This window comes from Oncorhynchus tshawytscha, linkage group LG33 (assembly GCF_018296145.1).
Source record: "Oncorhynchus tshawytscha isolate Ot180627B linkage group LG33, Otsh_v2.0, whole genome shotgun sequence".
Classification (NCBI taxonomy): Eukaryota; Metazoa; Chordata; class Actinopteri; order Salmoniformes; family Salmonidae; genus Oncorhynchus; species Oncorhynchus tshawytscha.
In genome coordinates this window covers 17,664,924-17,687,437 of record NC_056461.1, presented here as the reverse complement: position 1 = coordinate 17,687,437, position 22,514 = coordinate 17,664,924, and the positions used below count along the sequence as shown (strand labels likewise).

Genomic DNA, 22,514 nt, shown 5'->3' with positions numbered 1-22,514 from the left:
ACCAGGTGAAATTGTGCCACTTCTCTTGCGTTCATTGCACGCAGAGTTAGTGTATATGCAACAGTTTGGGCCACATAATTTGCCAGAATTTTACGTAATTATGACATAACATTGAAGGTTATGCAATGTAACAGGAATATTTCGACTAATGGATGCCATCCCTTAGATAAAATACGGAACGGTTACGTATTTCACTAAAAGAATAAATGTATTGTTTTCGAGATGATAGTTTCCGGATTTGACCATATTAATGACCTAAGGCTTGTATTTGTGTGTGTTATGTTATAATTAAGTCCAAGATTTGATAGAGCAGTCTGACTGAGCGATGGTAGGCAGCAGCTGGCTCGTAAGCATTCATTCAAACAGCACTTTTGTGCGTTTTGCCAGCAGCTCTTTGTTGTGCGTCAAGCATTGCGCTGTTTATGACTTCAAGCCTATCAACTCCTGAGATTAGGTTCGTGTAACCGATGTGAAATGGCTAGCTAGTTAGCGGGGTGTGCGCTAATAGCGTTTCAAACATCACTCATTCTGAGACTTGGAGTAGTTATTCCCCTTGCTCTGCATGGGTAAAACGCTGCTTTGAGGGTGGCTGTTGTCATTGTGCTCCTGGTTCGAGCCCAGGTAGGAGCGAGGAGAGGGGCGGAAGCTATACTGTTACACTGGCAATACTAAAGTGCCTATAAGAACATCCAATAGTCAAAGGTTAATGAAAAACAAATGGTATAGAGAGAAATAGTCATATAATTCCTATAACTACAACCTAAAACTTCTTACCTGGGAATATTGAAGACTCATGTTAAAAGGAACCACCAGCTTTCATATTTTCTCATGTTCTGAGCAAGGAACTTAAACTTTAGCTTTCTTACATGGCACATATTGCACTTTTACTTTCTTCTCCAACACTTTGTTTTTGTATTATTTAAACCAAATTGAACATATTTCATTATTTATTTGAGGCTTAATTGATTTTATTGATAAGTGTTCATTCAGTATTGTTGTAATTGTCATTATTCCAAATACATTTTTAAAAATCTGCCGATTTAATCGGTACCAGCTTTTTTTGGTCCTCCAATAATCGGTATCGGCGTTGAAAAATCATAATCGGTCAACCTCTATTACCAAGTCTTAATTATGTCATAGTTCATAGCGTCTGTTGCATTGGCGTGTTGTACAGGACTTGATGTAGTGCATACTAGTCCATTGTTGTACCCGACAATAGATGGCTGTGTGTAGGCTGTGCTTTCTTTATATTGCATCATGGAGTTTAATAGTGTCATATGGTGCCTTTATTGTTATGATGGATTAAAGTTAACATATACAAATATTGGATTCAATACACTTCTTAATTCCTTAATCTTGATCGAATCACATTAACTATAGTTCTGAGCTTTGTTTTACTTGTCTGTCATCTGATTACTTGTCCCACACATTACCCCTGAGATGTGCCATCTACTCTGCCTATCTGGCAGATTGCTTGGCATGTTGGCTGTTTCTCAACATCAGTAATCACTGTAACTGGGGGAGTCAAAAGAATGCTGCTGGTCTGAAATCTTACACAAGTACTCCACTGTGTGTGGTAGCAGTTGTGTTGTGCAACGTTCCCATGAAGCCGTTTGGCGAGGTATGCGTTGGGCAGAGTGGGGAGTTGGGTGAGGGCGTGCTTGTGGGTGTATGGAGTGTTTTTGGAGTTGGGGGATTTTTGAGATTGTGATATTCTCAGCCGGATTTAGAGCTCTCAACATGTAGAAATACTAAATAATTTTGTGGAATTGAAACACCACCACTTTCTGAAGTTGAATTTTAACGAGTCAGCAGACATTCAAATTATCTTTCTGCATCACTCAGAGGAGGTTATATGAAATGGGAGCTAAATTTGTACCATCACTAAATATGATAATATTTATTTAACAGTTATAAGACAGGTGACATCTAGGTAGAAAGCTGTTTACCATTTGATTGTTACTATATTTAGAAAGAATTTCAGTCATTTCAAGCCCTATTGCCCCGCTTTCGTTGAATAGGGGGAAAAATCATATACAGTGCCTTCAGAAAGTATTCACACCCCTTGACTTTTTCCACATTTTGTTGTGTTACAGCCTGAATTTAAAATTGATCAAATGTAGATGTTTTTGTCACTGGCCCACACACAAAACCCCATGATGTCAAAGTGGAATTATGTTTTTAGATTTTATTTGACAAATTAATTAACTGAAAAGCTGAAATGCCCCTTTGTTATGGCAAGCCTAAATAAGTTCAGGAGTAAAAATGTGCTTGCCAACTCAAATAATAAGTTGCATGGACTCGCTCTGCATTCAATAATAGTCTTTAACATTATTTTTTAATGACTACCTCATCTCTGCCCCCAAACATACATTTATTTCTAAGGTCCCTCAGGCGAGCACTACATTTCAGAAACAGATTCTACCACAAAGACAAGGGAGGTTTTCCAATGTCTCACAAAGAAGGGCACCTATTGGTAGATGGGTAAAACATTTTAAAAAGCATACATTAAATATCCCTTTGAGTATGAAGTTATTAATTACACTTTGGATAGGGTATTAAAAAACAGACTCTACAAAGATACAGGCATCCTTCCGAGCTCAGTTGCCGGAGAGGAAGGAAACCGCTCAGGGATTTCACTTCACAATGAAGCCAATGGTGACTTTAAAACAGTTTGAGTTTAGTGGCTGTGATAGGAGAGAACTTAAGATGGATCAACAACATTGCAGTTACTACACAATACTAGCGTAATTGACAGAGTGAAAAGAAGGAAGCCTGTATAGGATAAAACATATTCCAAACGTGCATCCTGCTTGCAACAAGGAACTAAAGTAATACTGCAAAAAATGTGGCAAAGCAATTATCTTTTTGTCCTGAATACAAAGTGCTATGTTTGGGGCAAATCCAATAAAACACATTACTGGGTACCGCTCTCTATATTTTCAAACATAGTGGTGGCTGCATCGTGTTATGGGTATGCTTATAATCGTTGAGGACTGGGGAGTTTTTCAAGATAAAAAAAACAAACAGAATAGAGCTAAGCACAGGCAAAATCCTAGAGGGAAACATAACATCTGCTTTCTACCAGACACTGGGAGATGAATTCAACTTTCAGCAGGACAATAACTTAAAACGCAATGCTAAATCTACACTAGAGTTGCTTACCAAAATGACATTGAATGTTCCTGAATGGCTGAGTTAGTTTTCACTTAAATCTACTTGAACATCTCTGGAAAGACATAACAATGGTTTTCTAGCAATGATCAACAACCAATTTGACAGAGCTTGAAGCATTTTGAAAATAATAATGTGCAAATGTTGCACAATCCAAAACTTACCCAGAAAGACTCACAGCTGTAATCGCTGCCAAAGGTGCTTCTACAAAGTATTGACTCAGGGGTGTGAATACTTATGGAAATTAGATATTTCTGTATTTAATTTTTTTATTACATTTGGGTGAGAAAAAAATCTATTTTATCCATTTTGAATTCAGGCTGTAACACAACAAAATGTGGAACACGTCAAGGGGTAGGAATAGTTTCTGAAGGGACTGTATGTTTAATAAAATATATATATGTTTTCATAATATTTGTACTATGTATTTGAGCTTGTGTCCTCAAAAGTGAAGTACACCTCAGCAATGTATAACTATTTTTACCAGAAAGGGGAGTTCCAAAACTTTCTAGAACTATGCAGCTTCACTAGTCTACTTAGGCAAAAATCTAAATTTTGAAGTAACGTTCAAGAGTTTAACGTCAGACATAGATGTTTAGCCTTCTGTTTGTGTTATTTTTTCTTACATGTAATTGAATATTGGCGTGCAGCCACCCTCAGAGCTGCACCTGCTACTGTGATAAAGCATGAACCTGTACTCTCCACAGGGCTGGTGTTATGGGTGGGACTTAGGACGGGCCATTACCCCCATCATACCCCCTGCCTGTCCAAATAAAATATTTTATTTGGCCAAGATGCACACCGACAGAAAGACGGATCAATCTCTGATAAAGCATCTGAGTGAACAAAACAGTGCCCATGTATCTGATTCTGTCTGGCCCAAAAAAGTATGGCAATGTGCACATGCAGGCGGACCTGTGAAAATAAATTGTCACCCCTATCGACGTCAAATGCCCGTGCAACTGATTTTTTCTGGCACCAGCCCTGACTCACTGTGAAGACCCTTCACAGGTCCCCCTTGGCACGTGCAGCTAGATGAATCAGTTGGCCAGCCAATAGTTCTTCTCGATGGTATAACTGTACTGTTACACATTAAATGGAGTAGAATAATAGGATTTTGAACATTTTGTTGGTATAACAGATGTCTCTCTCTCTCTGATATCTATATTACTTCCTGTGGTACAGGTATAGTTGAAGGACCCTCCATGGTTGTCCCAGTCAAGGGGACCAACATTAGGCAACTGCATCATCCAAGACAGGATCCAACTCTTACCAATCTCCAGCACCCCCCCACCACCCAATTGTACTCCTGCTCTTGGGAGTGACGTGCAGTGACACCCACCTTTCCCATGACACAGTGTCTCTGTACTGTACCTATCCCTGTCCTGTAATAGCACGAAACAGCCACAAGAGCTAGCCACTCCTCTCCAGGAACACATACAGGAACGCCACAAATTGGGGGCTGCAATCACACACTTTTGCTAATTGTAGCATTCCACACTCTTGAGTTATTCTGGTAATGCAGCTTTGACCTTTTCTAGTCCAGACTCAATGTTTTATAGGACATTTGGCTCTTCTCTTTACTTGTCCAAACCCAATCGGCTTTTAAATGCCGTTAATTGATTTTAAAGGTTAAAAATATGTTGGTATGATTTTGGTACTTAGTCTTTTATTTTTTAGCCTTCTCTCTTCCTATATAAATGAGACCGTTTTGTTTCAGACACAAAAATTCAGGACAAGATAATCAATATGATTGCAATGCGGAGCATGTAACTCAAACTTGAGGATGGCAATAAAAACCTAAACCTTTATTTGTATGTCTTCCGGTCATGATTGTTGTCATGAACTGTCATCTCCTTCAGTGGCATGTCAACGCTGTCATTGATGGCTACCCAAATTGTTGTCAATATTCACTGTTCTGCAGTTCTTGCATGAACTAATTAAGGACCAGTGCAGTCAAAACGTGACTTTCATGTGCTTTATATATACAGTACCAGTCGAAAGTTTGTACAAGTGTGCAAAGCTGTCATCAAGGCAAAGGGTGACTACTTTGAAGAATCTCAAATATATTGAAATGTTTTACACTTTTTTGGTTACTACATGATTCCACGTGCTATTTCATGGTTTTGATGTCTTCACTCTTATTCTACAATGTAGAAAATAATAAAAAATAAAAACCCTGGAATGAGTAAGTGTGTCCAAACTTGACTGGTACTGTAATTCATAACTGTGAGGTTGGAATAATACTGTGGAATTGTGAAAATGACAATGCCATTTTAGTGTAAGGGCTGTCTGAAAAGACTGAAATTTCAACCTGTTTTGGTGGGATGGAGTTTTGGCCTGCCTGGTAACGTTAATAGACTAATAAGAAAGAGTTCCAAACCTCTCTGCCAATAACGGCAAATATTTCATTTTCTCCTACTCACTCAGAACACTCCCAGACAGTCCTGCCAAAATTCTTGCCGGAGAAAATAAATGTTTTATTTTTGACCATTTGAATTGAAAACAATCACTAATGTATTTCATTATTACCGGGAAATTATTTGATACTGAGGATTAAAAAAAAGCTGCATTGGATCATTAAAGTATTTGCTGTGCTAGACCTAGGGATACTCTTTGCTATATAGTGCAATCGGAAAGTATTCAGACCCCTTCACTTTTTCAGTACAGCTCAGAGACATGATTGTGTCGAGGCACAGATCTGGGGGGGTGGTACCAAAACATGTCTGCCGCATTGAAGGTCCCCAAGAACACATTGCCCTGTATCATTCTTAATTGTAAGAAGTTTGGAGCCACCAAGAGACTTCCTAGAGCTGGCCGTCCGGCCAAATTGAGCAATCGGGGGAAAAGGGTTTTGGTCAAGGAGGTGACCAAGAACCCAATGGTCACGCTGACAGAGCCTTCCAGGTGGGGGAGCCTTCCAGAAGGACAACCATCTCTGCAGTGCTCCACCAACAGGCCTTTATAGTAGTGTGGCCAGATAGCAGCCACTCCTCAGTAAAAGCTCTCTCGTGACAGCCTGCTTGGAGTTTGCCAAAAGGCACCTAAAGGACTCTGAACATGAGAAACAAGATTGAACTCTTTGGCCTGAAAGCCAAGTGTCACGTCTGGAGGAAACCAGGCACCACTCATCACCTGGCCTATTTTTATTTTTTTATTTTACCTTTTATTTTACTAGGCAAGTCAGTTAAGAACAAATCCTTATTTTCAATGACTGGCTAGGAACAGTGGGTTAACTGCCTGTTCAGGGGCAGAACGACAGATTTGTACCTTGTCAGCTCGGGGAATTGAACTTGCAACCTTCCGGTTATACCATCACTACGGTGAAACATGGTAATGGCAGCATTGTGTTGTGGGGATTTTTTTTCAGGAAAGATGAATGGAGCAGAATACACAGATCCTTGATGAAAACCTGCTCAGGACCTCAGACTGGGACTAAGATTCACTTTCCAACAGGACAATGACCCTAAGCACACAGCCAAGACAATGCAAGAGTGGCTTTGGGACAAGTCTTTGAATGTCCTTGAGTGGTCCGGCCGGAGCCCGGACTTGAACCCAATCGAACATCTCTGGAGAGACGCTCCCAATGCAACCTGACAGCTTGAGAGGATCTGCAGAGAAGAATGGGAGAAACTCCCCAAATACAGGTGTGCCAAGCTTGTAATGTCATACCCAAGAAGAATTAAGGCTGTAATTGCTGCCAAAGGTGCTTCAACAAAGTACTGAGTAAAGGGTCTGAATATATGCACACACAAAATGTGGAACAATTGAAGGGGTCTGAGTACTTTCCGAAAGCACTGTACCTGTTGTTAGTGGTATCATAGTGGTTACGAAATTAGCGCTGGAGCATTATATAGTGATTTTTTTTTTTTTTAACAAATACATTTTGAGATTTGCTTTACATATTTGAACTTTGTGTTCGAATTAAACAATCAAGGCCTTTAAACACTTGTTGGACAATACATCAAAATCCCTTTTATTGAATCTTACAGAGTTGACATAATTCCAGTTAAGTGCATTTTAATGTAAAGCTTTTTTTTTTAATTAACTTGTTGCTCCTTTACATGTGGTAGCTGATACTTTGGTCAATAAAAATATCAAATAAAATGCAAATATTTCACATTTTGTTAATATTATGGGGAAATGTGGTTTTTGTCCCGGCTTTCAAGAATGCCTATAGTCTAACATTGCGTGTATGTCAGTTGTTTGGGAGTGTGTTCATATGATTGGCATATGAAGTGTTCTAAGAGGCAGGTTAACCAGTCATTCCTGCTAAAACTATAAAGTCCTGGGGGGGGGTTTATTTAAAATACTCTTTGAATAGTTAAGGTTTCAGATGTTTTCTTAAGCTGGGCGGGAACTCTACTGTCCTAGCTTCAGGGGGAAGCTGGTTCCACCATTGGGGTGCTAGGGCAGCGAAGAGCTTGGACTGGGCTGAGCAGGTGCCAAGAAACCAGAGGTGACAGAACAGAGTGCTCGGCTTGGGGTGTAGTGTGTGAGCAAAGCCAGAAGGTAGGGCGGGGCAGTTCCTCTTGCTGCTCCGTAGGCAAGTACCATGGTCTTACAGTGGATGCGAGCTTCGACTGGAAGCCAGTGGAGTGGGCGGAGGAGCTGGGTGACATGGGCTGGAATTTTCACAATGTTTGGTATCTGAAACTGGTGTACCTTAATATGACCGCATGATTAATATGGATAGACATGGGATTGACTATAAACCGGTCTGTCTTCTTGCAGTCAGAGGACTGTGTGTAGATCTGTGATGCTGTTTGGTGGTATTGCTCAGTAAGACTTACTGGCAATGATGATGTTATGTGCCTAGACCTTCCTTCCAGTAATAAGGCTACTCACTTGTTTGTGTGTGCATGCACAACTACACATGCACAGTTCAAGTCGGAACTTTACATACACTTAGGTTGGAGTCATTAAAACTAATTTTTCAACCACTCCACAAATTTCTTGTTAACTAGTTTTTGCAAGTTGTTTAGGACATCTACTTTGTGCATGACACAAGTCATTTTTCCAACAATTGTTTACATACAGATTATTTCACTTATAATTCACTGAATCACAATTCCAGTGGGTCAGAAGTTTACATACACTAAGTTGACTGTGCCTTGAAACAGCTTGGAAAATTCCAGAAAATGATGTCATGGCTTTAGAAGCTTCTGATAAGCTAATTGACATCTTTTGAGTCAATTGGAGATGTACCTGTGGATGCATTTCAAGGCCTACCTTCAAACTCAGTGCCTCTTTGCTTGACATCATGGGAAAATCAAAAGAAATCAGCCAAGACCTCAGAAAAGCTATTGTAGACCTCCACAAGTCTGGTTCATCCTTGGGAGCAATTTCCAAACACCTGAAGGTACCACATTCATCTGTACAAACAATAGTACGCAAGTATAAACACCATGGGACCATGCAGCCGTCATACCGCTCAGGAAGGAGATGCGTTCTGTCTCCTAGAGATGAACGAAAAGTGCAAATCAATCCCAGAACAACAGCAAAAGGACCTTGTGAAGATGCTGGAGGAAACGGGTACAAAAGTATCTATATCCACAGTAAAACGAGTCCTATATCGACATAACCTGAAAGGTCTTGTTTTCTTACACACCTGGTTTCCATTTCCATCATTAATTGTTGTGTATTTAACCCTCTGTTCCCCCCATGTCCTTGTGTGGAATTGTTTGTAAGTGTTTGTACGCTATGTCACTGGTGCGTGTTGGGTTTTGTACCCATGTACAGTGCCTTGCGAAAGTATTCGGCCCCCTTGAACTTTGCGACCTTTTGCCACACTTGAGGCTTCAAACATAAAGATATAAAACTGTATTTTTTTGTGAAGAATCAACAACAAGTGGGACACAATCATGAAGTGGAACGACATTTATTGGATATTTCTAACTTTTTTAACAAATCAAAAACTGAAAAATTGGGCGTGCAAAATTATTCAGCCCCTTTACTTTCAGTGCAGCAAACTCTCTCCAGAAGTTCAGTGAGGATCTCTGAATGATCCAATGTTGACCTAAATGACTAATGATGATAAATACAATCCACCTGTGTGTAATCAAGTCTCCGTATAAATGCACCTGCACTGTGATAGTCTCAGAGGTCCGTTAAAAGCGCAGAGAGCATCATGAAGAACAAGGAACACACCAGGCAGGTCCGAGATACTGTTGTGAAGAAGTTTAAAGCCGGATTTGGATACAAAAAGATTTCCCAAGCTTTAAACATCCCAAGGAGCACTGTGCAAGCGATAATATTGAAATGGAAGGAGTATCAGACCACTGCAAATCTACCAAGACCTGGCCATCCCTCTAAACTTTCAGCTCATACAAGGAGAAGACTGATCAGAGATGCAGCCAAGAGGCCCATGATCACTCTGGATGAACTGCAGAGATCTACAGCTGAGGTGGGAGACTCTGTCCATAGGACAACAATCAGTCGTATATTGCACAAATCTGGCCTTTATGGAAGAGTGGCAAGAAGAAAGCCATTTCTTAAAGATATCCATAAAAAGTGTTGTTTAAATTTTGCCACAAGCCACCTGGGAGACACACCAAACATGTGGAAGAAGGTGCTCTGGTCAGATGAAACCAAAATGGAACTTTTTGGCAACAATGCAAAACGTTATGTTTGGCGTAAAAGCAACACAGCTCATCACCCTGAACACACCATCCCCACTGTCAAACATGGTGGTGGCAGAATCATGGTTTGGGCCTGCTTTTCTTCAGCAGGGACAGGGAAGATGGTTAAAATTGATGGGAAGATGGATGGAGCCAAATACAGGACCATTCTGGAAGAAAACCTGATGGAGTCTGCAAAAGACCTGAGACTGGGACGGAGATTTGTCTTCCAACAAGACAATGATCCAAAACATAAAGCAAAATCTACAATGGAATGGTTCAAAAATAAACATATCCAGGTGTTAGAATGGCCAAGTCAAAGTCCAGATCTGAATCCAATCGAGAATCTGTGGAAAGAACTGAAAACTGCTGTTCACAAATGCTCTCCATCCAACCTCACTGAGCTCGAGCTGTTTTGCAAGGAGGAATGGGAAGAAATTTCAGTCTCTCGATGTGCAAAACTGATAGAGACATACCCCAAGCGACTTACAGCTGTAATCACAGCAAAAGGTGGCGCTACAAAGTATTAACTTAAGGGGGCTGAATAATTTTGCACGCCCAATTTTTCAGTTTTTGATTTGTTAAAAAAGTTTGAAATATCCAATAAATGTCGTTCCACTTCATGATTGTGTCCCACTTGTTGTTGATTCTTCACAAAAAAAATACAGTTTTATATCTTTATGTTTGAAGCCTGAAATGTGGCAAAAGGTCGCAAAGTTCAAGGGGGCCGAATACTTTCGCAAGGCACTGTAGGTTATTTTTGTATTGCCGTTGGTTTTGTAATTAAACTACTCCGGCTATTATCGATCTCTGCTCTCCTGTGTCTGAGTTCACTGCCACCAGTTCCGCAACCCTTACACACAGCTCCAAAACCGCAATAAAAAAAGCCAGATTGTACTTTTTGGAGAAATGTCCTCTGGTCTGATGAAACAAAAATGGCCATAAAGACCATTGTTATGTTTGGAGGAAAAAGGGGGAGGCTTGCAACCCGAAGAACACCATCCCTAACGTGAAGCACAGGGGGTGGCAGCATCATGTTGTGGGGTGATTTGCTGCAGGAGGGACTGGTGCACTTCACAAAATAGATGGAATCATGAGAAGGAAAATTATATGGATATATTGAAGCAATATCTATAGACATCAGTCAGGAAGTTAAAGCTTGGTCGCAAATGGATTTACCAAATGGTCAATGGTCAATGGTCAACTTCCAAAGTTATGGCTTTAAGGACAGCAAAATCAAGGTATTGGAGTGGCCAAAACAAAGCCCTGGCCTCAATCCTATAGTAAATTTGTGGGCAGAACTGAAAAAGCGTGTGCAAGCCAGGAGGCCTACAAACCTGACTCAGTTACACCAGCTCTGTCAGGAGGAATGGGCCAAAATGTATTTTGGGAATCTTGTGGATTGCTACCCAAAATGTTTGATCCATGTTAAACAATTGAAATGCAATGCTACCAAATACTAATTCTGTGTATGTAAACTTCTGACCCTCTGGGTATGTGATGACAGAAATAATAGCTGAAATAAATAATTCTCTCTACTTTTATTCTGACATTTCACATTCTTAAAACAAAGTGGCGATCTTAACTGAGCTAAAACAGGGATTTTTTACTAGGATTAAATGTCAGGAATTGTGAAAAACTGAGTTTAAATGTATTTGGCTAAGGTGTATGTAAACTTCCAACTTCAACTGTAGCTTGCGTTGGCCATTAATAAACTCAGCAAAGAAAGAAATGTCCTTTTTTAAGAACCCTGTGTTTCAAAGATATTTCTTAAAAATCCAAATAACATTACAGATCTTCATTGTAAAGGGTTTATACACTGTTTCCCATGCTTGTTCAATGAACCATACACAATTAATGAACATGCACCAATGGAACGGTCGTTAAGACACTAGCAGCTTACAGACGGTAGACAATTAAGGTCACAGTTATGAAAACGTAAGGACACTAAAGAGGCCTTTCTACTGACTCTGAAAAACACCAAAGGAAAGATGCCCAGGGTCCCTGCTCATCTGCGTCAACGTGCCTTAGGCATGCTGCAAGGAGGCATGAGGACTGCAGATGTGGCTAGGGCAATAAATTGCAATGTCTGTACTGTGAGACACCTAAGACAGCGCTACAGTGAGACAGGACGGACAGCTGGCAGACCGAGTGTAACAACACCTGCACAGGATCAGGATGGCAACAGCAACTCCCCGATTCACACCAGGAATGCACAATCCCTCCATCTGTGCTCAGACTGTCCGCAATAGGCTGAGAGAGGATGGACTGAGGGCTTGTAGGCCTGTTGTAAGGCAGGTCCTCACCAGACATCACCGGCAACAACGTTGCCTATGGGCACAAACCCACCATCGCTGGACCAGACAGGACTGGCAAAAAGTGCTCATCACAGACGAGTCGCGGTTTCGTCGAATGAATGAGCGTTACACCGAGGCCTGTACTCTGGAGCTTGATCGATTTGGAGGTGGTGAGTCCGTCATGGTCTGGGGCAGTGTGTCACAGCATCAACGGACTGAGCTTGTTGTCATTGCAGGCAATCTCAACACTGTGCATTACAGGGAAGATGACATCCTCCCTCATGTGGTACCCATCCTGCAGGCTCTTCCTGACATGACTCTCCAGCATGACAATGCCACCAGCCATATTGCTCGTTCTGTGCGTGATTTTCTGCAAGAGGAATGTCAGTGTTCTGCCATGGCCAGCGAAGAGCCCGGATCTCAATCCCATTGAGCACATCTGGGACCTGTTGGATCGGAGCATGAGGGCTAGGGCCATTCCCCCCAGATATGTCCGGGAACATGCAGGTGCCTTGGTGGAAGAGTGGGGTAACATCTCACAGCAAGAACTGGCAAATCTGATGCAGTCCATGAAGAGGAGATGCACTGCAGTACTTAATGCAGCTGGTGGCCACACCAGATACTGACTACTTTTGATTTTGACTCCCCCTTTGTTCAGGGACACATTTCTCTTAGTCACATGTCTGTGGAACTTGTTCAGTTTATGTCTCAGTTGTTGAGTCTTATGTTCATAGAAGTATTTACACATGTTAAGTTGTAATGTTGTTTTTTCTCCCCAATTTCATGATATCCAATTGGTTTCTCTTGTCCCATCGCTGCAACTCCCATACAGACTAGAGAGAGGCGACGGTCGAGAGCTACGCATCCTCCGAAACACGACCCTGCCAAGCCGCACCAATGTGTCAGAGGAAACACTGTACAACTGGCGACACGTGCCGGCCTGCCACAAGGATTCGCTAGAGTGCAATGTGACAAGGACATCCCGGCCAGCCAAACCCTCCCCTAAACCGGACGACACTCGGTCAATTGTGCGCCGTCTCAGGAGGCAGGATTTATGACCACAGATGTCAAATCAGTGATCATGGGCAAATTTATATAGAATGATAAGGTATACTTACACCTACATTCGGATAGGATTAGTTTTACTGGGGGAAGTCAGGTAATGTAATTATGTGCACAAGCACAAAACACCACATCTGTAATTTTAGTCCCATCCGAATCTGCCATGTCAGTAATTATTAATATGTGTCACATATCAGTTTTGCAAACAATGTAAAAAAAAAAAAAAGAGAAGAAAGAGTAATTGAGTTAATAAAGCCGCATTTTTGCTTGCTGCCGTATAGATTAGAAGTGCCCATCCAAGAAGGTTTAAGGTCATTGGCCACAGATAAAAGGACGTCAAATCATGTTATATCTACAGTAGCTTTGGTTGGACTGATCATGTCAACATCATACTTTCAAAAGCTTAGCTAGCAGTCATCATCATGAATCAAGTCGATAATCTTTTTAATCATTGTCATATGAAAATAAACCAGGAAGAGACGCCTAGAAATGGACGACTAGAAAAAGCTGAAACCAAGTATATTCATACAGCTGCGAAGATGAGGTATGATTACACAAGCACATATATTTATAACATTCTAATAGGGGGGTCAACTCCTTACACATTTACATAGCCAATACTGTACATCTCTGTTGCTAGGCAGGAACGTAATCGGTTTCTCTCACTGGTGTAGTCATAGCCCTGCCTGATACACGTATGTGTGAGATAAGACTGTAGGAGGAGAATAGTTGTGGTGGGCCCCTCTGGCCCCCCTACCAGAGGTTTCTTCTCACTTCATCTGTTGACTTGACCTCGAGACGCATTACTCGCTCGTCACTAGTGCCGCAGCTGGCCTGGCTTATCAGAGACTATCTATTGCCCTTCGCCTCCCTCTTTTTAGGAAAATGGAACAGAATATGTGTACATGTAATCAATAACTTATTGTATGGTAACATGAATAAGTATATTTCAAGCTAGAATCCAACAGTGGGAATGAATTGAACATCGCCAAATGCATCATAAAACAAATATTGCGCCTATTTAATGCAAACCTTCAATGCAAATACATCGGAAAGCAGCATACAACTGAGCTAAACGAAATGACAAGTTCACTTAATCATTCATAGCCTAAAAATGCATATCAAGTGAAAGTGCGCTGTTAACTCACACCTGATGGATGGGGGTTAATTCTGGATGTCTTCTTCTGCGGATCGCTAAAATCTAATGATTATGATCCCACTTCCTCAATTCAAATATTATGGCGACACTATACCAAAGATGGTTTAGAAACTTGGGAATCAAGCTTGTGTTATCAGTGTAGCCAGTTATCGCCCTCACTTGTTGAAATATCTTCACACCTAGAAAAAAAAGCTCCAGGCTTCCGTCATCTGTCAATTTGTATATAAATATATATACACTGCTCAAAAAAATAAAGGGAACACTAAAATAACACATCCTAGATCTGAATTAATTAAATATTCTTATTAAATACTTTTTTCTTTACATAGTTGAATGTGCTGACAACAAAATCACACAAAAAGTATCAATGGAAATCAAATTTATCAACCCATGGAGGTCTGGATTTGGAGTCACACTCAAAATTAAAGTGGAAAACCACACTACAGGCTGATCCAACTTTGATGTAATGTCCTTAAAACAAGTCAAAATGAGGCTCAGTATCGTGTGTGGCCTCCACGTGCCTGTATGACCTCCCTACAACGCCTGGGTATGCTCCTGATGAGGTGGTGGATGGTCTCCTGAGGGATCTCCTCCCAGACCTGGACTAAAGCATCCGCCAACTCCTGGACAGTGCAACGTGGCATTGGTGGATGGAGTGAGACATGATGTTCCAGATGTGCTCAATTGGATTCAGGTCAGGGGAACGGGCGGGCCAGTCCATAGCATCAATGCCTTCCTCTTGCAGGAACTGCTGACACACTCCAGCCACATGAGGTCTAGCATTGTCTTGCATTAGGAGGAACCCAGGGCCAACCGCACCAGCATATGGTCTCACAAGGGGTCTGAGGATCTCATCTCGGTACCTAATGGCAGTCAGGCTACATCTGGCGAGCACATGGAGGGCTGTGCGGCCCCCCAAAGAAATGCCACCCCACACCATGACTGACCCACCGCCAAACCGGTCATGCTGGAGGATGTTGCAGGCAGCAGAACGTTCTCCACGGCGTCTCCAGACTCTGTCACGTCTGTCACATGTGCTCTGTGTGAACCTGCTTTCATCTGTGAAGAGCACAGGGCGCCAGTGGCGAATTTGCCAATCTTGGTGTTCTCTGGCAAATGTCAAACGTTCTGCACGGTGTTGGGCTGTAAGCACAACCCCCACCTGTGGATGTCGGGCCCTCATACCACCCTTATGGAGTCTGTTTCTGACCGTTTGAGCAGACACATGCACATTTGTGGTCTGCTGGAGGTCATTTTGCAGGGCTCTGGCAGTGCTCCTCCTGCTCCTCCTTGCACAAAGGCGGAGGTAGCGGTCCTGCTGCTGGGTTGTTGCCCTCCTACGGCCTCCTCCACGTCTCCTGATGTACTGGCCTGTCTCCTGGTAGTGCCTCCATGCTCTGGACACTACGCTGACAGACACAGCAAACCTTCTTGCCACAGCTCGCATTGATGTCCCATCCTGGATGAGCTGCACTACCTGAGCCACTTGTGTGGGTTGTAGACTCAGTCTTATGCTACCACTAGAATGAAAGCACCGCCAGCATTCAAAAGTGACCAAAACATCAGCCAGGAAGCATAGGAAGTGAAAAGTGGTCTGTGGTCACCACCTGCAGAACCACTCCTTTATTGGGGGTGTCTTGCTAATTGCCTATAATTTCCACCTGTTGTCTATTCCATTTGCACAACAGCATGTGAAATTTATTGTCAATCAGTGTTGCTTCCTAAGTGGACTGTTTGATTTCACAGGAGTGTGATTGACTTGGAGTTACATTGTGTTGTTTTAAGTGTTCCTTTATTTTTTTGAGCAGTGTATATAAAAGAGAGTTACCGGGCGAAGTTTGGGTAAAAAACAAATCCTGTCCAAATCGTCCTCTGGAGTAACGGACATTCTGGGGTAATAAATACATAACCAACGTTCTCTGGGTAAAACTTGTCCCGTGCGAATAGGGCTATAGACTAACCAGGTGAAAGCCACAGTATAATCCTTTATTGATGTCACCTGTTAAATCCACTTCAAACCGTGTGGATGAAGGGGAAGAGACAGGTAAAAGAAGGATTTTTAAGCCTTGAGACATTTATTTTATTTATTTATTTTATTTTTTATTTCACCTTTATTTAACCAGGTAGGCTAGTTGAGAACAAGTTCTCATTTGCAACTGCGACCTGGCCAAGATAAAGCGTAGCAATTCGACACATACAACAACACAGAGTTACACATGGAATAAACAAAACATACAGTCAATAATACAGTAGAACAAAAGAAAACAAAAAGTCTATATACAGTCAGTGCAAATGAGGTCAGTTAAGGAAATAAATAGGCCATGGTGGCGAAGTAATTACAATATAGCAATTAAACACTGGAATGGTAGATCGGCAGAAGATGAATGTGCAGGTAGAGATACTGGGGTGCAAAGTAGCAAAATAAATAAATAAATACCAGTATGGGGATGAGTTAGGTAGATAGATGGGCTGTTTACAAATAGGCTAAGTACAGGTGCAGTGATCTGTAAACTGCTCTGACAGCTGGTGCTTAAAGCTAGTGAGGGAGATGTGAGTCTCCAGCTTCAGAGATTTTTGCAATTCGTTCCAGTCATGGGCAGCAGAGAACTGGAAGGAAAGACGACCAAAGGAGGAATTGGCTTTGGGGGTGACCAGTGAGATATACCTGCTGGAGCGCGTGCTACGAGTGAGTGCTGCTATGGTGACCAGTGAGCTGAGATAAGGCAGGGCTTTACCTAGCAGAGACTTGTAGATAACCTGTAGCCAGTGGGTTTGGCGACGAGTATGAAGCGAGGGCCAACCAACGAGAGCGTACAGGTTGCAATGGTGGGTAGTGTATGGTGCTTTCAACAAACTGCATCCAGTTTGTTGAGTAGAGTGTTGGAGGCAATTTTATAGATGACATCGCCAAAGTCGAGGTTCAGTAGGATGGTCAGTTTTACGAGGGTATGTTTGGCAGCATGAGTGAAGGATGGTTTGTTGCGATATAGGAAGCCGATTCTAGATTTAATTTTGGATTGGAGATGCTTAATGTGAGTCTGGAAGGAGAGTTTACAGTCTAACCAGACACCCAGGTATTTGTAGTTGTCCACGTATTCTAAGTCAGAGCCGTCCAGAGTAGTGATGCTGGACAGGCGAGCAGGTGCGGGCAGCGATCGATTGAAAAGCATGCATTTAGTTTTACTTGCGTTTAAGAGCAGTTGGAGGCCACAGAAGGAGAGTTGTATGGCATTGAAGCTCGTCTGGAGGTTAGTTAACACAGTGTCCAAGGAGGGGACAGAAGTATACAGAATGGTGTCGTCTGCGTAGAGGTGGATCAGAGAATCACCAGCAGCAAGAGCAACATCATTGATGTATACAGAAAAGAGTCGGCCCGAGAATTGAACCCTGTGGCACACCCATAGAGACTGTCAGAGGTCCAGACAACAGGCCCTCCGATTTGACACACTGAACTCTATCAGAGAAGTAGTTGGTAAACCAGGCGAGGCAATCATTTGAGAAACCAAGGCTGTCGAGTCTGCCAATAAGAATGTTGTGATTGACAGAGTCGAAAGCCTTGGCCAGGTCGATGAATACGGCTGCATAGTAATGTCTCTTATTGATGGCGGTTATGATGTCGTTTAGAACCTTGAGCGTGGCTGAGGTGCACCCATGACCAGTTCTGAAACCAGATTGCATAGCGGACAAGGTATGGTGGGATTCGAAATGGTCAATAATCTGTTAACTTGGCTTTCGAAGACCTTAGAAAGACATGGTAGGATAGATATAGGTCTGTAGCATTTTGGGTCTAGAGTGTCACCCCCTTTGGTTAGGGGGATGACCGCGGCAGCTTTCCAATCTTTGGGAATCTCAGATGATACGAAAGAGAGGTTGAACAGGCTAGTAATAGGGGTTGCATCAATTTCGGCAGATAATTTTAGAAAGAGAGGGTCCAGATTGTCTAGCCTGGCTGATTTGTAGGGGTCCAGATTTTGCAGCTCTTTCAGAAAAATCGGCTATGTAGATTTGGGTAAAGGAGAAATGGTGGGGGCTTTGGCGGGTGCCGGGCAGTTGACCGGGGTAGGGGTAGCCATGTGGAAAGCATGGCCAGCCGTAGAGAAATGCTTTTTGAAATTCTCAATTATAGTGGATTTATCGGTGGTGACAATGTTTCCTAGCCTCAGAGCAGTGGGCAGCTGGGAGGAGGTGTTCTTATTCTCCATGGACTTTACAGTGTCGCAGAACTTTTTTGAGTTAGTACTACAGGATGCAAATTTCTGTTTGAAAAAGCTTGCCTTAGCTTTTCTAATTGCCTGTGTATATTTGTTCCTAACTTCCCTGAAAAGTTGCATATCACGGGGGCTATTCGATGCTAATGCAGAACGCCACAGGATGTTTTTGTGCTGGTCAAGGGCAGACAGGTCTGGCGTGAACCAAGGACTATATATATTCCTAGTTCTACATTTTTTGAGAGGGGCATGCTTATTTAAGATGGTGAGGAAGGCACTTTTAAAGAATAACCAGGCATCATCTACTGACGGGATGAGGTCAATGTCATTCCAGGATACCCCGGCCAGGTCTATTAGAAAGGCCTGCTCGCAGAAGTGTTTCAGGGAGTGTTTGACAGTGATGAGGGGTGGTATTTTGGTCGCAGACCCATTACGGATGCAGGCAATGAGGCAGTGATCGCTGAGATCTTGATTGAAAACAGCAAAGGTGTATTTGGAGGGTGAATTAGTTAGGATGACATCTATGAGGGTGCCCGTGTTTACTGATTTGGGGTTGTACCTGGTAGGTTCATTTATAATTTGTGTGAGATTGAGGGCATCAAGCTTAGTTTGTAGGATGGCCGGGGTGTTAAAAGCATGTCCCAGTTTAGGTCACCTAGTAGCACGATGGATTGTGTATGTGTGCCATTCAGAGGGTGAATGGGCAAGACAAAAGATTTGAGTGCCTTTGAATGGGTTATGGAGATAGGTGCCAGGCTCACCAATTTGAGTGTGTCAAGAACTGTAATGCTGCTGTGTTTTTCATGCTCAACAGTTTCCCATGTGTATCAAGAATGTTCCACCACCAATGGACATTCAGCCAACTTGACACAACTGTGGGAAGCATTGGAGTCAACATGGGCCAGCATCCCTGTGGAATGGTTTCGACACCTTGTAGAATCCATGCCCTGATGAATTGAGGCTGTTCTGGGGGGAAAAGAGAGTGCAACTCAATATTAGGAAGATGTTTCTAATAGTTTGTACACTCAGTGTACATGTACTGTGTGTTGTGATGTATGTGACCCACCGTCTCTTTTCAGTCTTATGTTCCTAGATGTTTTACGTTGGATAAAAGTACAGAATCAGAGCTTCAAAATGGCACTTCTGCGAGCACTGTAGTTGGAGAAAAAAAATGGGGAAGTAATGCGGCTTTATAAGTTGATAAATGTATAATCCAATTTAAGAGAAAAAGGCATTCAAACATTTGCTGTGATTTTCACAATTGCTCTACATGTATCCTTGAGAAACATATTTAGAAAAGGAATGCTTTCACCAAATTGCCACAATGGATTCTCTGAACATTATCTCACAAAGTTACCTCATTAGGCAAACCATGAAAAATATGAAATGGCCTATTGTTGTATAATAAAGATAACTGTTCACAGTTACAGTGCTGTTCTTTGTTTAAGCCCATTAATCATCGTTTTACACCGTCTAATGCCTTAGACCCACCCATCACTTAAAGAATTCACATTTGAACACATCTGACCGTGTGCTAAAGAAGTGAGGGAGTGCTTAAAAACAAAGAAAATATTAAAACAATAAAATACTTCATTTACTTCAAGTGCTAAAGGTAGTATCCTATAATTAGGAAAAACTTTTAAAAATCACAAAGTAAAAATAATATCTAGGCCTATATCATAAGTTCCTTTGAGTAACTTTGGTTCCGGTCATGTTATGATATACAGTGCCTTGAAAAAGTATTCATCCCCCTTGGCGTTTGTCCTATTTTGTTGCATTACAACCTGTCATTTAAATTGATTTTTTATTTGGATTGCATGTAATGGACATACACAAAATAGTCCAAATTGGTCAAGGGAAATTAAAAATATAACTTTTTTCAAAAAATTTAAAACGGAAAAGTGGTGCGTGCCTATGTATTCACTATGCCTATGCTCTATGCCTATGCTCTGAATCCCAAAATAAGATCTGGTGCAACCAATTACCTTCAGAAGTCACATAATGAGTTAAATAAAGTCCACCTGTGTGCAATCTATGCGTCACATGATCTGTCACATTATCTCAGTATATATACGCCTGTTCTGAAAGGCCCCAGAGTCTGCAACACCACTAAGCAAACGGCACCACCAAGCAAGCGGCACCATGAAGACGAAGGATAGGGACAGGTCAGGGACAAAGTTGTGCAGAAGTACAGATCAGGGTTGAGTTATAAAAAAATATCTGAAACTTTTGAACATCCTCACGAAGCACCATTAAATCCATTATAAAAAACTGAAAGAATATGGCACCAGAACATACCTTCCAAGAGAGGGCCGCCCACCAAAACTCACGGACCAGGCAAGGAGGGCATTAATCAGAGAGGCAACAAAGAGACCAAAGATAACCCTGAAGGAGCTGCAAAGCTCCACAACGGAGATGGGAGTATCTGTCCATAGGACCACTTTAAGTCGTACTCCACAGAGCTGGGCTTTACGGAAGAGTGGCCAGAAAAAAGCCATTGATTATAGAAAAAAATAAGCAAACATGTTTGGGGTTTGCCAAAATGCATGTGGGGGAATCCCCAAACATATGGAGGAAGGTACTCTGGTCAGATGAGACTAAAATCAAGCTTTTTGGCCATCATGGAAAATGCTATGTCTGCCGCAATTCCAACACCTTTCATCACCCCGAGAACTACATCCCCACAGTGAAGCATGGTGGTAGCATCATGCTGTGGGGATGGGAAACGGGTCAGAATTGAAGGAATGATGGATGCTGCTAAATACAGGGAAATTCTTGAGGGAAACCTGTTTTAGTCTTCCAGAGATTTGAGACTGGGACGGAGGTTTTACCTTCCAGCAGGACAATGACCCTAAGCATACTGCTAAAGCAACACTCGAGTGGTTTAAGGGGAAATATTTAAATGTCTTGGAATGGCCTAGTCAAAGCCCAGACCTCAATCCAATTGAGAATCTGTGGTATGACTTAAAGATTGCTGTACACCACGGAACCCATCCAACTTGAAGGAGCTGGAGATGTTTTGCCTTGAATTGGAAAAAATCCCAGTGGCTAGATGTGCCAAGCTTATAGAGACATACCCTAAGAGACTTGCAGCTGTAATTGCTGCAAAAGGTGACTCTACAAACATCTAGCCTGAGAGCATATTTATGTCCAGCCCTTTAGAGCAGGACATGCAATGTCCATGGCCTTTTCATTGCAAAAGTCCTGATCTTCTCAAAAATATGTTTTCTGGGTTGTGTCCAGTCTGCGGGATGGTTTCACATCTCTGGGAGGAAGGACTGCACAGCACCTGAAACCTGGTTCCATCTGAGTGAAAGCTCATTGACCACAACAACAGGCTCCAGACAATAAAAGCTGTAGAGGAGGAAAGCAGACAAAAATAGACAAGACATTAAAACCTTGCAGACCAGCAATAACATTCATTGATCCCCAAGTCCAAGAAATAAGCTCAAAGTACAAAGACAAAATATCTGAAGTGTTGCTTTTTCACCCTTGATCACAGGGTTGCCATTGTCTATTATTTTTCAACTAATAAGGCTACTTTGAAAATATTGTTGCGGGTGAAAATGTTAAATTCTATTTCACCTTGTCCTGGTGCTGTTGATTTCTAGACAGTGAACAGGCTGTTTGAGTGAGTGAGTGAGTGAGTGAGTGAGTGAGTGGGTGGGTGTGTTGAGAGCACTGGATAAGAGAGCAGCTGAGTCATGGAGACAGCAGCATGCGCGTACATCTGACAACTTTTTACCTGTTGTAGGTAGGCTATTTAGATTGTCATTATGGAGACACCTATTTCCAACCCTTTTTCCTTAAAATATATTAACATGCTAGAACTGATATAATGGCGACAAAGCACTGGAAAACAACTTTAGGCACACTAGAATGCTTTAGATAAATTCGCTCAGAGGTGGTTTCAAATCAAATTTGATTTATCACATGCTCACTTACAAGCCCTAAATCAACAATGCAGTTTTAAGAAAATACTGCATTCCAATGT

The 22,514-nt window shown here is 42.0% G+C and overlaps 1 protein-coding gene across 6 annotated transcripts in view; it reads left to right on the top strand.

Annotated features, from left to right (window-relative positions):
• LOC112234446 (rhotekin) overlaps positions 1 to 22,514 on the top strand; it is a 97,965-nt gene that overhangs the window by 32,720 nt on the left and 42,731 nt on the right. For 3 of the 6 annotated variants that reach the window (XM_024402576.2, XM_024402581.2, XM_042311396.1), the window contains exon 13: positions 4,360 to 4,985. The exons of the other annotated variants lie outside the window; for them this stretch is intronic. The gene's annotated coding sequence lies outside the window, so the exon portion shown is untranslated. Of the gene's footprint in view, positions 1 to 4,359; positions 4,986 to 22,514 lie in introns of those variants that run through there. 6 annotated transcript variants of the gene reach the window in all.